At 41.7% G+C, this 16916-nt stretch overlaps 1 protein-coding gene across 2 annotated transcripts in view; it reads left to right on the top strand.

Moving 5' to 3' along the window:
• Positions 1–16916, top strand: part of RPH3A (rabphilin 3A) — a 265161-nt gene that overhangs the window by 7160 nt on the left and 241085 nt on the right. The window contains exon 1 of one of the 2 annotated variants that reach the window (XM_070475355.1): positions 13161–13245. The exons of the other annotated variant lie outside the window; for it this stretch is intronic. The gene's annotated coding sequence lies outside the window, so the exon portion shown is untranslated. Of the gene's footprint in view, positions 1–13160; positions 13246–16916 lie in introns of those variants that run through there. 2 annotated transcript variants of the gene reach the window in all.

Here is a 16916-nt window from a genome sequence, read left to right as displayed (position 1 = left end):
TTTGCAAGATGTGAGATGTGACTGAAATATTAAATTCCTAAAACTGTCAAAGTATTAATGGATCAGGGAGGTAAATTATAGAAATGTATTCTCCCACAGGAATTACACTGACGTTCAAAATTAATTTTTCTTAATTCTGTGTCCAGTTATTACACACCAGCTTAGGGGGGGAACATTTAAATCTCAGTTCTTGGTGAGCACCCTAATAGAAGAAAATAGCAGTAATTAAGTTAGAAAGTAAAAATTGTTCTTTGGTTACTTCCTGCAAGTTTTCCTCCCTTGGGGAATATTACAGAGAGGAAATGTTTTGCAGAGTCTTGGCAAAATTAAGATCGTCAGCCTTTATGGAAACAGGCAGGTCTAGAGATAATGTGAAATGTTTAGGGAAAAAAAGATAGGTAGCTTGGGAAGTTTTAAGATTTTTCCTCCTCCACTCCCTTCTTCCGGCCTTCCTTTTCCTTTTTAATTTTCCTTTCCTCTATGTTATGTCTGGGTCGGTAGCCTGCTATACCTGAACCCAGACTGACATCAAGACAGCTGAGTTAAATTCTGGCTTTGCTGCTGTGTCACCATGGGAAAGTTATTCAACCTCTCTGGGCTTCAATTTCCTCTTCTGTTGAGTCAGAAGTTTTGAACTTGATGACCACTAACATTTTTTCCGAGGTCTAAAATTCTTTAATGCACACATCAACAAATGCTTAATTTTTAATATGTATTTCCCTCCTGTTATGAAAAGGACAAACTCATTAAATGATTTGGGGAGAAATAAAAAGAACAAATGAAAACTCTCCATAATTCTACCACCCAAAGAACTGCCATGAACATTTTGGTGCATTTCTTTTCATCTTTTTTTTTGCTATATAATTTTGATATGAAGATTATTTTTATTGTACATAATAATAGGTTTGTATGCTTTTCTGTTAGCATTTTCTCCCTATGCATGTCTGTCCTTCCTGTCTTCACGAACAACATCTTTAATGGGTACGTAATATTTCATTGGGCAACTTAATTTACATAACCACTCCCTAACTGGTGTCATACTGGTTGATGGCAGATTTTCTCTTTTAAGGCTACTGATGGTGGGATGACTCATTTTCTGAAGGCTCCAGGCTACATTTTTTTCAGCGTCTGAGTAGAGAGAGTTGGAGTCTGGCTTCACAGCAGGCCTGTTCACATCCAGCCCCACTGGATGAATCTGGACAGCAGATGTATTTTGTTCAACTTAAAGAATATTTTTAATAACTTTATTTAATTCCCACTTTACAAAAATTAAAGAGATCTCACAGAAAAATCCAGATTTTCAACTTCTCTTAAAAATTTAAAAATAATCCCAAGTAGTAATGCTTAGGTGGTGTTGAGGAGCAACTGCCCTTTAAATCGATCAATGTCTCCTATTGGGCCCAGTCCTGTGAGACTATCTTTCCCCTTTGAGACCTCTGTTGATTCTTATTGGATGTGAGCTGAACCCAGGTACTGGTTAGGCACGGGCCATGATGTGCTGAGCTTTTTACTCAGAACAGGACCCAGTAAATAAATCCTGGGCATTGTGCCATGTCAGGCTGTTTTTACAGGTGTTGTGGGAATTGTGTGACTGAATTTCTGTGCTCTGCATTATTTTTTAGTGATTTGTGCTTAGAAATGAAATCATTGCTTGCTTGTGGCCAGGCTGCAGGGATGGATAACTTGCAAGACTCCTACCTTGGTTTTGAGAACAGTTCTATGATGGACAGTCATTTATTTTTTTTTTCTCTGTGGTTTTATACGTGTGTCTGCTGACTTCTGAAGTCTTAATTCAGGAGTTTTGGCCAGTCCATCCACAGTCAGACCCTTCCTGGCACATATCGGAATTGTAATTATGTCCTTGTGTGTATCTCCACTGTGGCAGAGATAGTAATGCTCATCAGACAGTCCATGTTCTAGGCTGCATTCTTGGTCCCTCTGCACTTAAGTGGAGCCTTGAGACTAGTTCTGGCTGATGGTCTATGAGTAGAGTGTGCGTCACCTCCAGGCTTAGGCATAGGAATGGTTATGAGTGCTCTGTGTACTTTTTTTCTGCTGTGTGAATTGTGAAGGCCTCATGTTGAAAATGTGGAATCAGAGTACTATTTTCACCTGGATTTCTGAGTTACCTGGAACTGTAGCAGACTCTGTGATAGGGGAGAGTAAATTTTTATTGTATTAAAGCACTGAGGTTTTAGTGTATTTGTTACTGCAGCATAACCTAGACTAAGCTGACTGATACATTCTCTATTAGAAATAATGAGTAAGGGAACTTCTCTGGTGGTTGAAAACTAATATTTATTGAGTGCATTTTGTTATTTATTTTCCACATTTTAAAATGAGGCAAACAAGGTCCAGGGAAATTAGGTAGTTTGCTCAGAGTCATAGAGCTATTTAATACATGGTTCTGCCAGAATGCTTCCTATCCATCTTTTCAATTGTCTCTAGGTCTTAACTATAATGCCTCCTCAAGGAAGCCGTCTCTGATCACCAGGTTAGAGTGCTTCTCACTGTTAATATGATCCCCTAAATCCTGGTACTCCTCCCGTATAACATTATCCCACATAACTTCACATTAGACTTTAACTACCCAAAAGATAGGTCCTGTGTGTGTTTTGCTCAATGTGGTATCTCCAGCATCTAGTACAGTGCCTGGAGCATAGTAGGTATTCAATGTATGTTTGTTGAATAAAGAGAGTCAGAAAGTTTGGACTTGTGTCCTTGTACTGCCACTAATCAACTGTGTCATTTTGGACAAGTAGCTTTACCTCTCCAAATCCCAGTGTTTCCACTAGGACACTAGTGGAAAGATGTTTGATTAAATCAATTCCTTTTGGCTCTGATGTTTCATAATTATTTCATTCACATGGTCTATTCCTTCGTAGAATCTAACTTTGGGTTGCTTTCCAGGCTCCTTAATTCCATATTTATTCCTGGAATAATTTACAGAGTTAAGATATGAACCCAGGCAGTGTAACTAAAGAGTTCATGATTTTAACTGCTCATGTCACATGTCTACCTACCCACCCATCTGTTTATTCTGTTGTCATCCATCCATTCATTCATGTAATCATTCATCCATCCATATACCCCACTATCCATCCAATAATCCACAGACATTCATCCATTCATTCATTCATTCATCCATCCAGTTTCTGCCTTCCTGGTGGTCTCTAAAGAGTAGAGGGCAATTTCTCCTCAGTGGCTATTGACATAGGATGTTGAGGTAATGTTCAATGTGTGAGCTGGAGCTCTTTAGCTGATTTTATTGTATTGGTTTTTATATCCTCATGGATAATATAATGCTGCTTTGTTTTTATTATTATATGTAAAGTTATTAATTAATTCACCAATGTTTATTGAGCACTTACATATGCCAGGCATTCTTAGGTGTACACAAGACCCAGTTGGTTTCACAGCTCTAAAGGATACCATTTACATTGCATGCTATGTGGTCTTGGAGTTGCACAAATACATGGGACCATGTATTTGCCACTTTCCTGAAGGAGTCCATATTTCAACATAATGATTAAGAGCCTGGGCTCTGGATCTGAACAGCCTGGCCTTGAGTCCCATGCCGCTTACTGGCTATGCAAATCAAATCATTTCACCTCTCTCTATGTCAGTTTCCTCTCCTATAGAATAGGGATAATAAAAACCCCTAGTTCAGAGAATTGTTATATGGCAAAGAGTTAACTACGGCAAAAGTTCTTGGAATAATTCCTATATAAAGTAAGTGCTCAACAAAAGATGAGTGATTAGCTTAGGTATATTTCTCACTAGGTGGGTTTAACAGTTTTTTCTATGGGGAGATGGAGTCAGGAGCAGAAACAAGTTTAACCGGATACAATCTGCTAAAGTCATGGTCTAAGGTAAATTGATTAGTGATTGTTTATTGATCTAGAGGATATGTGGTTTATGCAGCGAGATGCTTACCCAAGTTGACATAAATCAAGTATAATAAAGAGTCGGATTCTGTATTTGATGTTTGACCACCAACAGCTTTCTCCCTCCCCTTTCCCTCTTTGCCCCAGTATCTAAGCAAGCCAACTATGCTTGCTCAGATATTGGAGCAGTTCAACCATTTATGTTAACCTCACCCATATATTTCCATGACTTAATATATCTGTGTAAATTCATAGGAAAAGACTGGAAATATGCATACCAAACTGACTACAGGGGAGAGGAAAAGGGGACTGAGATTCCTGGAGAAAGGTGGTGTTCAAGAGGGTCTTTACCTTATTTGTCATGTTTTAATTACTATAAAAATGGGACTGTTTTTTAATGTATTTAAGAATCTGTTACAAGAAAAAAGTAAATGACCATCCTAAAGCTAGAAATTCGCTCAATCGTGTCTAACTCTTTGTGACCCTATGGACTGTACAGTCCATGGAATTTTCCAGGCCGAATACTGGAGAGGGTAGCCTTTCCCTTCTCCAGGGGATCTTCCCAACCCAGGGATCCAACCCAGGTCTCCCACATTGCGGGCAGATTCTTTATCAGCTGAGACACAAGGGAAGCCCAAGAATACTGATGTGGGTAACCTATCCCTTCTCCAGCGGATCTTCCTGACTCAGGAATCGAACCGGGGTCTCCTGCATTGCAGGCGGATTCTTTACCAACTGAGCTATCAGGGAAGCCCAGATAAGGGTGTGCGTGTGACTGATGAGTTAGGAGAGCCTAGAACCCTTCCTATCTATGTCAGAAGGTGCCTGGATGGGGATTGTAATTAAAAGCACAAAAAGCTGATCAATTGTGTTGTCTTCTGAAGAGAGGCTGTGTTAACTGAGGATCTATAGAAGTGAGTTCAGGGACTCCAGACAGGTCAGTGTATTGTATGTGCCCAGAGTTGTCCGCAAGAGAGTTCCTAGACTAGTAAGCAAAAGAACCTGTTGATACAAATCCCTAGAATGCAGGCAAATCCCTAGAATGCAGGGCCTCAATGTTATGAGGCTCGTGCAGAGTTGTGCTCAGTTGTTTGGTGATGTCTGGCTCTTTGCCCACGAACTGTAGCCCACCAGGCTCCTCTCCCCATGGAATTTTCCAGGCAAGAATACTGTAGTGGGTTGTCATTTCCTCCCCCAGGAGATCTTCCCGACCCAGGGATCAAACCCATGTTTCTTGCATCTCCTGCATTTGGCAGGTGGATTCTTTACTGCTAGCACCACCTGGGAAGCTGGGTTCCCCCAAAAGCAGATCCTGAGACAGGGGTTTCAATGCAAGGGGTTTATCTGACAGGTGATTCCTAGTCGGCAGGGAACTGCGACAGAGAAGGGCAGTAAGTAGTAGCCTCTTGCTGAGGGCCACTGGGAGGCTGTGTAGTACGTGCTTCACGGTTGCTCATGGTGTGCAAAGCTGTGTGGGTAAGGAAGAACATGTCCTTCACTCACACCAGTCATCATTGAAGGGCTACTCCTGGGGCACACTTCTGATGCACTCTACACACTGGCTTAGAAGGCTTCAGAAGCTAGAGAAAGCCCTGGTAAAGAATCACAGGTATTGACAGAAGTTGTCATATCAGCGTGCAAGGGATGGTGAGAGGGACAGCAGTAGCATATACTATGTTTTCTGGTACAGGTTTGTAACAGGAAGGAAGTGTGCTTGGTGAAGAAAATGAGCTTTTCTTCCCTGAGCCCTTCTACTTCTGAGTCTCAACAGCAGTCAGGACATTGGCCCTCTGATTTATACATTGGTCTTTTGTGAGTTTGGATGGTGTGAGTCAAGAGAAACAGCCCCTTTGGGGGAGTACATGGCCAGAATTGAATTCTGTAGAGAAACCTAGATTGAGTTTTGAAACTTAAAAGATCTTACCAGGCAGGGACCATGAAGAAGCGAAGTGGGTGGGAGGAGGAGAATGTACTTGGTGTGGTGCCTGGCATATAGTAAGTACTCAATAAAAATGATTTACATTAGCAGCAGCAACTGTTTCTGAGGAAAGCTTTAAGGAGGAAGTGGAACCCAAGTGTAATGTGTTGCAAGGTTGCCAGACAAAATAGGAAACTAACCAGGAGGAGGTGAAGACAGAAACCTCTTGCCTAACCCTGGCCTCTTGTACAGTCCTTGTAATTAGGATGACAGTCATTTTCTAGTATTTGCAGTGATGACAGTTTCTTAGAGGTGAGGTTAATTGGTAATATAGATGTGTAACATCTTCCTATCAGATGTTTTAGATGCCAGTAATTAACCTCTCTCTTCCCGGGAGTGGGGGCGGGGGGCAGCCATTAATCCTTTGTCTTCCTGGTGTTCTGCTGTCAGCGTCTTTCCACATCGCCTGCCGCGTTGGCTTTGACATATTAGAAGGGCCAAGATGGAGGAAGACAAAGGCGAGTCATGATGTCTGTGTAATAAGAGAAAGTTGACTTTCTATTCATGTGTCTGAGATGAGATCTGGTTTATCCATTGGGTATTGTGATATCAGTGCTAGGAGCTTATGAACCTTACAAAGGCCTGTGGCAATATTTGCACACTAAAAAAAAAGTGGCCTCTGAAATATGAAAAGAAAATCATAAAATTAAAGAAAAAATTGAATTTTATTTTCCACCGAGCTTTACTGAGTTATACATGTATACATTATATATAGTATATATTCATTATATATACAAAAAAAAGTGTATTTTATGTACATTGTATAGTAAAAATTGTATATACTTAAGTTTTTCAATGTGATTTTTAAGGTCTACAATGTGATGATTTAATATGTGTATACACTGTGAAGTGATTACTGCAATCAAGGTAATTAGCATATCCATAAACTCATATAGTTACCGTTTTGTTGTTGCCGTTGTTGGTAATGAAAACACTTTGGATCTACTCTTGGGTCTTCCCTGCCGGTCCAGTGGTTAAGACTTTGTGCTTCACCACAGGAATGTAGGTTTGTTCCCTGGTCAGGGAACTAAGATCCTCCATGCCTCACAGGTGGCCAAAATATAAATAAATAAAATAAAAATTCTTAAATAAAAGATCTACTCTTTTAGCAAATTTCAAGTAGACAATACAGTACTAATTATAATCATCATGCTGTATATTAGATCTCCAGAATTTATTCATCTCATAACTGAAACTTTATATCCTTTGACTAATATCTCATTCCCCACCCCCACCCCACCCCTGCCCCTGGCAACCACCTTTATCTCTGGTTCTAGGAGTTCTACTTTGTATAATTGAAATTGATATATGTTTCCTTTTGTGAAACACTGTACCCATTGTAATATACCTCAACTAGTTGATGGAACAGCCAGTTGAAGAGGCGTCTGCCCCAGTGGAGTTGGGGTGTGCCACCCTTCTAGCATGGGGAGGAGAAGCTCTCTGAACCCCGCTGTTTAGAGTTTTTATGGAGATCCCATCACAGACTCCCCTGTAGCTCAAACAGTAAAGAGGCAGGAGACCAGGGTTTGATCCCTGGGTTGGGAAGTTCCTCTGGAGAAGGGAATGGCAATCCACTCCAGAATCCTGGAGAATTCCATGGACAGAGAACCCTGGCAGACTACGGTTCGTGGGGTTGCAAAGATTAGGACACAACTGAGTGACTAACGTAGTCCACAGTCCACATCACAGACATGATTGATCAAATCATTGGCTTTTGGTGACTAACTCACAACTCTAGCCCTTATTCCCTTCCTGGAGGTTGGGAGGGGTCTGGGGCTGCAAGTTCCAACCCTCTGTGTCTCAATCTTTCCATAACCAGCTTCCATCCTAAAATTCTCTAGGGGCTCCCAGCAACCTGTCATCTCATCAGCATAAAAATACACTTATCACTCCAGAGATCCAAGGGTCTTAGAAGCTCTTGTGTCAAGAATAGGGGACTAAGACCAAGCACTGTAACAAAAGATGCTCCTAGCACTCTGTTGGGGGCTTCCTAGATGGCTCAGTGGGTAAAGAATTGCCTGCAGTGCAGGAGACACAGTTGGCATGGGTTCAGTTCCTGGGTCGGGAAGATCCCCTGGAGGAGGTAATGGCAACCCACTCCAGTATTCTCGCCTGGAAAATCCCATGGACAGAGGAGCCTGGCGGGCTGCAGTCCATGGGGTCACAGAGAGTTGGACACAACTGAGCGACTAAGCACACAGCATCCTGTCATTTAGGAAATGACAAGAGTTCTAGGAGCTCTGTATAAGCAACCAAAGAGACCAAACATATATTTGGTATTATACCACAGTCACTGACTATCTCAGTGGCTCTGGATTATAGCTTGTTCTCCTGATCCTTAGCTTCTGGGTGTCCCATGGGATGACAAAAGTTGTTTCCTTGGTTGCTGTGAGGCCTGAGTGAGTTAATTACACTTGAAGGATTCAGAATTATACCTTGTGGCTCCAATAAGTGCATAATTTCTTCACCCTGAGCTGTGAACCTAGAGAAAAAGATTGCATAACACGGATTTTGAATCACAGTGGTGTAGCTTACCAATGTTTATGGATTTAGGGCACTCCCCGGGGGTATAATTAGAATCAGATTATGGGAAAGGTAGATCGACTCTGCCATCTATTTCCCTCCTCTTAGTTTAAATACAGGCTCCACTGCAAGTCACTCTCCCCAGGTGAGCTGAATAATTAATACCAGTTCTGATAATCCTGCCTGGCTCAAAAATGGTTCATTATTACTAATAAAAGCAACTACCATTGATTGAATGGCTTGTTCTGTGCCAGACTCTGCCCTGAGCCCTTTTCTAGCATGGTGTCTAGAGTGAAGCATTCTCACAGAAACCTTAGTTCAAGTGCCACTCTTGCCTCCTCCAAGCAGTTTGTCTTCAGGCAAGTCACTTCCCTTTTCTCTGAGCCTCTGTGTCCTCATCTGTAAAATGGGATGACAGGAGCTGCTTCATCAACAAAGTTGTACTAAAGGTTAAATGCACTATTGATGCAAAACTTTTTTGCCTGAAGCTGGGTTCGCCATAAGCACTTGATAAATGTTCACTTTTATTGTTATCATCATGTTCCTCAATCCTGGCGGAAACCCTCTGAGGTAGATATGAAAAGCGTTTGGCTCGTTTGATATGGTAACACTCTGACAAACAGACGCCTTCAATGTTTAAATCCCTTTATAATCTTTTCTTCACAGTGTATTTGGGAGTGGGGATGTAAATTAGCCCCTTATCAACAGGAAAGTGGGTATATACATTAGATTCATGCCACTGAAAATGAATGAGCTTGGGCTTTGTGAATCGTGAGTGAATCCTCCAAAAAACATAGTAATAAAAGCAAATTGCCCCTAAATGCAAATGGAATATTATTTCTATAAAGTTTAGAACTACGCAAAGCCATTGAATAAAGTCAGGGATACACATTACATATATGGGTAGTAAAAGTATAGAGACACATGGGACTGAAAACACCAACTTCATAGCAGAGACTCCCTCAGTGGAGGTGGTGGGGGTATGGTTGAGGAGGGGGCACACAAGAGCCTTTAGATACATTGAGATGTTTATTTCTTTTTTTTTTAAAGTACTTATTTTTGGCCGTGCAGGCTTTTCTCTAGTTGTGGAGAGTGGGGCCTACTCTCTAGTTGTGGTGCATGGGCTTCTCATTGTGGTGGCTTCTCCTGTTGCGGAGCACAGGCTCTGAGGCAGGCGGGCTCAGCAGCAGCTCCCAGGCTCTAGAGCGTGGGCTCAGCAGCTGTGTTGCATGGGCTTGGTTCCTCCACAGCATGTGAGATCTTCCCGGACCAGGAATCGAACCTGTGTCTGCTGTGTTGGCAGGCAGATTCTTTACCTCTAAGCCACTAGGGAGTCCAGTGTGCATATTTCTTAATCTGCTATTGGAGGCATTTGTTATCTTTTATGTCCTTTGTCGAATAAAAAATATAGTCACAAGCTGAAAGTAGAGAGTTATTTTATTTGGTGGGAATGTTTAGGACTCCGAACCTCGGAGACACCATCTCAGTAGCTCTGAGAAAACTGCTCCAAGGAGGCAGGAGAGAAAGTCAGGCTCTATACAAGTTGGCAACAAAGGGAGCAGACAGTTGAACATTGAAGATCAGGTATCAGTTAAGGAATTTAGCATTCTATATATGGGAAGATGCAAGCCTCTGGGCTCACTGAATTCATTCCTTTCATATGCACCTCAGCTATCTGGGGCCAGTGCTGTTTCCTTGTTTACCTTGCTTCTCCGAATTCTCCCACCTCCTCAGCAATCTCCGAGGAGGGTTGCAGCTTCCACTGGATTGAAGTTTTGAGAGCCCTCATTCACATTTGGCAAATAGAACGGGAAAAGTTGAAAGCAGTGACAGATTTCCTCTTCTTGGGCTCCAAAATCACTGTGGACAGTGACTGCAGTCATGAAATCAGAAGACGATTGCTTCTTGACAGGAAAACCATGACAAACTTCGTCAGTGTGTTGAAAAGCAGAGAGATTACTCTGCCGACAAAAGTCCGTATAGTCAAGACTATGGTTTTCCTAGTGGTCACGTACAGTTGTGTGAGCTGGACTGTGAAGAAGGGAGAACACTAAAGAATTGATGCCTTTGAACTGTGGTGATGGAGAAGACTCCTGAAAGTCCCTTGGACAGCAAGATCAAACCAGACAATCTTAAGGGAGATCAACCCTGAATGTTCACTGGAAGGACTGATGCTGAAGCTAAAGCTCCAGTATTTTGGTCATCTGATATGAACAGATGACTCATTGGAAAAATCCCTGATGCTGGGAAAGAATGAAGGCAGAAGGAGAATAGGGCATCAGGCGATGAGATGGCTGGACGACATCACCGATGCAATGAACGTGAACTTGGGCAAACTCCAGGAGATGGTGAAGGGCAGGGAGGTCTGGCGTGCTGCAGTCCATGGGGTCACAAAGAGTCAGATCCGACTGGGTGACTGAACAACAACAAATTTGCATTTGATGGCTGTGACATTTCTTGTTTATTGATATGGCAGGAGATATTTTCATTTCACACCTTGAACATACATCTCAAGTGGGTAACAGTAATTTTTAAAAATTGCACCCCAGCCATGGGGAAAGGAATTTAGGGACCCCTTCTGTATTCTTGAGATCCCGCCACCCCCACAAACCATTAAAGATTCTTTCATCTTCCTGAACCCAAAGCTTGTCTCCACCCACCTCCATTTCTTCTTAGTGCCTCACTAACAAAACCCCCAGCCTACTTGGCTCAAGACGGAGCTTCCTGGCAGCCAGGTTCTCAATTTACATGTTAAAGGAGCACTTTTTGTGCTTTCTTCACCTGTGTTTTAATTACCATTCACCTCCCTGGCTTCATTCTGTTCACCTCCAAACACTCCCAGATATCCGTTGGCTCTTTTTGGGGTGGATGTGTGGAAGAGATGGCAGGAGGTATACTTACTAATGCAGAAATGGGACCAACCTTATCTGGCAGGACTGAGACAAGTCATCACATGTTGGGCTCCTCTACTCCAATCCCAACTTCTTTGTAAGAGAAGTTTTATTAAATTGCATACCAAAAGCAGTCTTGAAGTGAAAAGAGAATGCAATATACTGCTCCTCACCCTCCAGCATACTGCCTAGTTTTGTATGTTTGTGTGTGTCTGTTGGTTGTGGATGACTGAAGGAGCAACATTTGCCAAGTCATCAGCTCTGGCCTTCTTGATAGCTGATCCTTTGATCTGGAACTCCAAGGTAGGAGAGTTATTTATTTATCAATAAATAAGTACATTTTCCAGGTGGCTGAAACATACACCCCTGAGGTCATCTATATTTATATGCAGAACACAAGGTTCAGAGTGGTTAAGTGATTTTTCCAAGGGAACACAGCTGGTAAAGTGGCCAAGCTGATATCTGGTAGATCAAGGACTGTGTTTCTATTTGCTAATGTGTCGTTAAAGCTTTTCTATTTTACTGAGGGTGATTTTAATGATAGTCATTCCAAGAAACTCATCCCTGGTCGTTCAGACGGTAAAGCGACTGCAAAGCGGGCGACCCAGGTTCCATCCTTGGGTTGGGAAGATCCCCTGGAGGAGGAAATGGCAACCCATGTCAGTACTCTTGCCTGGAAAATCCCATGGATGGAGGAGCCTGGTAGGCTACAGTCCATGTAGTTGCAAAGAGTTGGACACGACTGAGCGACTTCACTTTCACTCCAAAAATCACCCCCCTTTTAAAAACTGTTTTGCTTTCTAAAAGAGAGTAGGGAAACAATTTAACTTTTTTCCTATGTTATAAAATTCACTTATGCCTCCTTTCTGAAGTTATACTCTCAGGTGTGTTTGAGGGGCAGGTAGGAAAGAAGCTAACACATATTCACCAACGACCACATGCCAGGCATCTGCACATTCCAGACATCTTACACATTTCTATTTATGTTCCCTATTATCTGTTATTATTCCCATTTAATAGATGGAGAAACTGTGGCTCAGTGTGTGTTCACTATCGATCACTGTGTAACAAGTGAACAGCTTTAAACAACAAGCATTATGACCCTCCACAGTTTCCGAGGAGTCAGTGTAGCAGAAGCAGCCTAGCTGGGCGGCTCCGGCCGAGTGTCACGAGGCTGCATCAGAGGGTGGCAGGGACTCTAACCTCTGAGGGTGTGACGGGGCTGAGAAATTTACTTCCATTCACATGGTCGTCGGCCAGAAGCCTCAGTTCCTTGCCTCATGGATCTTTCCATAAGCTACCCACATGTCTTCACATCATGGAATGATCCAGGAGAGACAGGGACCACAGTGGAAGCCGTAATACCTTTTAAGACTTAGTCTCTGTAGGTGAACATTGTCAATTCTGCTTTGTTCTATTTGTTAGAAGGAGAGGAGAATTAGGCTCTACACCTCTTGAAGGTGGAAGTATTAAAGGATTTGTACTTATTTTAGAACTACCACACTCAGGGAGGTGCCGTCAACTTGCTGAAGTTCATAGGGTTTGTAAGTGGTAGAGATTAGATGCAACCATAATTCTAGATGGTTCCATACTCTTTTTCTTTTCACTGTACTGTGATTTCTCCCTGACTGAGGAATGGAGAGCTGTTTGTCCTTATGCTTATTTGCCCCAGACTGCAAGCCTTTTTATTTGCTTTTAAAGCTTTCCCCTTTCTATCTGCCTAACTATCATCTATCACATCTAAGCAACATCTTTCTTATTCTAAGTTGGAATTTTGAATCTCCTGTGAAATTGGGAAACATGGTAACTTTTAGTGTGAATTGTGTGTCCATCAAGAGTCAGTAGACTCTGAGTGACTATTTGGGGTTTCTTTTTCATCAGGTGGCATTTATAACATTTTGGAGTGTGCTGAAAGCTTTCTTCATCTATTCTGGATTCTTCGTCTTGCAGATCATTGAAGTTGTGGGTAAGTTTTGGATGAAATAATGATAATTATAAGGGTCTGTTTAATTTATCCTTCATATAACTCTTCAGAATTTTCAAAGGTCATTTATACACAGCATATCACCTGATTCTCACAAAAAACCCATTAATAAAATGGAGGCAAGTGATACGATCTTCTGGATAAGCTATGCTGAGCCACCACTTGTCTGTATACCTTTGTTCTCTTGATGCCTGCTTGGCACTGACTCCTTGCCTACAGGCCACTCCTCTGTCTTTCCACTGGTGTCAGTAGACAGAGCCATAGTTTGTGGTCTTGAAACTGTCAGGGGAGGGAGAACTTTTCTTCTACCCTCTTAAGTTATGTCTTGCAGGACTGCAATTAAATACAAGCGCCAGATAACAGAAGAAAAGACAGATTTTATTCATATTAATATTTTTATGTGCACAAGGGCTTTGCAGAAGTGAACACCCAAAGAAAAGATTAAATTCAGGGGTTTATATGCCATCTTAGCAAAGAGTGATAAATTGTGGAGAAGTGAATAGTCAAAGAAAATAGGGGTTTGGGTTCCATAAGGGTGGTAAATTTGAGGAAGGTGATAGACAATATATGGTAGACAAAGGCTTATTAAGATTTGTTTTGCAGACTAGACTCAAGTAATCTCTAATGATAAAAGTGGTTCTTTACTTGGTAGGGGAGAAGAGGACACTTCTATATGTGGAAACATCTCACTTTTACAAGGAAAACTTGTGCCTTATTTTTAGACAGAGGAGGGTAGAGAGCTCTTCCTGTGTGTGCTATTTCCTCAGTTGCATTCAGCTTGAGATAGTTCTTATGTCAAAGTGGCATATTTGTGGGTGGTGTTCTGATCCATTTCAGAGTTAATATTCTAGTTTGCATTTACTCTTGTGAAAAGAGCAGAGGTTTGTGTTAAACTTGGGTTCAAATTCCAGTTTTACCATTTACTAGATGTGGGTCCTCAGGCAAGCAAATTTATTTCTTTGAATCTTGGTTTTCTCATCTATAAAACGGGGATTAAAAGCAATACGTACTTCATTGCACTGTTACCAGGATTAGATGATACATAAAAAATACTTAGTTTAGCGACTGCAAGATAGTCAACACGCAAAGGCACCTTACATTTCTAAACACACTTGCCCTTATAAAGCCACTTCTCTGTATACCAAGATCTCAGCTTGCTGCGTGACTTGGAGAAATTCCTTGGCCTCTCAAACTGCCTTCACTTCTAAAATGAGTGGGTTCAATTGCATAATTCCCGAGGTTCCTTCCATCTCTTAACAATTAACACCTTCGGATTGTCTATACAGCACACCCATACTATTTACTTAAAAAAATCTATTCATTATATCCTGTTTGCCTTTGCTTGTTGTGGTAGTTTTAGATAATAGTTGCACAGAATTAATAGAAGCCAGAGGGGTTGTTCAGAATGTTTTTTACATGCAGATTGAGCAACATACTTATGTACATAATTGCATTTTCTTTTTCTGTTGCAGTCTAGGAGGGCATATTGAAAAGCTAGCAGTGATTTGTTTCCCCTCCCATTGGCTCAAGAAACTGGCTAATGCAGTTTTATGTTAATTGGAAGACATGCTAAATAGCATAAGAAAAAGAAAGAGAGGCACTCAGTTAGAAAAAGTGCTTTTTAATCATCTACCTAAATGTGAGTGTCTGATGGGTTTGCAGGAATTTCTGCAGCCCCCTGAGGGAAGCTTTCCCTGTCCTCACTAGAGCTGATGAATAATGGATTCCAGGCAGGGCTCTAACACCAGCAAACTCTGTTCTTCCTGAATCCTCTTTCCAATTTCTTTTCCCCCACAAATGCCTAGCTGTGATTTTGGCCTGATCTCTTGTCTCTTAAATACACTATTCTTTGCTCAGCACGTGCTTCATTTTATGGCTAACAGAGAGGCAGTTTGATCTGAAGTCACCCTCCAGCTCTAAAACCTTCAGTGCTTCCCTATTGCCCACTGCATTGAATACCAACTGCTCAGTCCAGAATCTTAACTTTCCTGGGAAGCCAAAGCAGTTGACTTGCTTCTCCCCACACATGCCCTCAGATTTAAAAATTTGCCCTCTTATGATTCATTCTCTTCCCTCCCAACTTCTGTGCTCTTCTTCCCTTTCCTATTTTTTTTACCTATCACCATCACACTCAGATTACCAGGACCCAGAGGCAAAGGATTTCTCTTCCAAGAAGACTCAATTCCCTCTCTGTTCTTTGAGTCACTCTTATGTTTAATTTCAGGAACTCAGTATCTAGTTAAGTGGTTCCGAGAGCAAGCTTGGTAATCTGACAGACCTGGGAATGAATCTGGTTTCCATCACTTACTGTGCTACCTTGGCAAAGTCACTTCCCCTCTCTAATTTTTAAACTTATTGTCTGTAAAATGGGGATAATGATATTTACTTCTTTGTGTTGTTGTGGGGAGTAAATGAAATGATGCATATGAAACAGTGTACTGCCTGGTTCATGTTTATTTTTAGAAACGGGATGTATAATAATGTATTTTACATTTGTTTCGTCCTACTTTTTTGGTAGCACGTACCACAGTCAATGCCCACTGTCCTCCAGCCACCTCTCCAGCCAGAGTGCTAGCTCCTTGCAAACTCATCTCTATCACTGGCTGGTAAAATTGTATCATGGACTTTAATTCTTTGTTCTTTCTTGTAGCCAAGATTTGCTTTGGTTAACATTTGCTGTCTTCAATGAGAGGGATGTAAACAAAAAAGTAAAAGTATTATATTTGGAATTTTTAACCCTAAATAAGTGTAAAAGAAAGTTAAACATTCACATGTTGTATTCTCTAAGTTGGTAGCATTTCTACTCTCAAAGTTATTAAAGCTTAAAACTGCCCTAAAATTTTTGGTATACCCTGTATTTCCCCACCTCTGGTCTTTGGGTTCAGTTAGATATTTCACTTTGGCACAAGGAGTGAGAAGAAAGTGATGGTGCCATTGGACCGAAGAGGTTGAGAGACGTGGAGCAGAGCCGCCAGGAGAGCCCAGCCTTGATAGGGTGACCTGCATGTGTATGCGTGCATGCTAAGTCACTTCAGTTGTACCTGACTCTTTGCGACCCCCAGGACTGTAGCCTGCTAGGCTCCTCTGTCCATGGGATTCTCCAGGCAAAAATACTGGAGTGGCTCACCACTCCCTCCTCCAGAGGATCTTCGTGACCTGGGCATTGAGCCCGTGTCTCCTGCACTGGCAGGTGGGTTCTTTACCACTAGTGCCATCATTGGCTGAAACTAGAGATTTGGGGTGGTTTGTCACAAAGCAATCGTTACTGAATATACCCTTTTAACTACTGTCCTGCCCATGGTAGGTTCTTAGTAAATATTTATTGCGTTAAATTAGCAAATTCCTGTATTGTGCTTTGGGGAACACTTTTGTTCTCAAGGTTAGATTTTTTTTATTTCATTAATTAAGGACTTCTTTCAGTTGAAATGTTAACTTATTAGGATATTTGGGGAAATTGACTTCTAAAATGGTAGGACAAAGCAGATGGCACATGCAAATCTGCTTGTGAAAAGCAAGCAATGGTTAATTTCCAAGGGCTTGAGCCTCTATGTTAAACATGCAGTAAACTTTGAAAAGGGCTTTCCCGATGGCTCAGTGGGTGAAGAACCTGTCTGCAATGCAGTAAACACAAGAGATGCTGGTTCGATCCTTGG

The sequence above is a fragment of the Odocoileus virginianus genome, chromosome 12 (assembly GCF_023699985.2).
Source record: "Odocoileus virginianus isolate 20LAN1187 ecotype Illinois chromosome 12, Ovbor_1.2, whole genome shotgun sequence".
NCBI classification, from domain to species: domain Eukaryota; kingdom Metazoa; phylum Chordata; class Mammalia; order Artiodactyla; family Cervidae; genus Odocoileus; species Odocoileus virginianus.
This window is presented reverse-complemented; position numbering and strand designations above follow the sequence as displayed.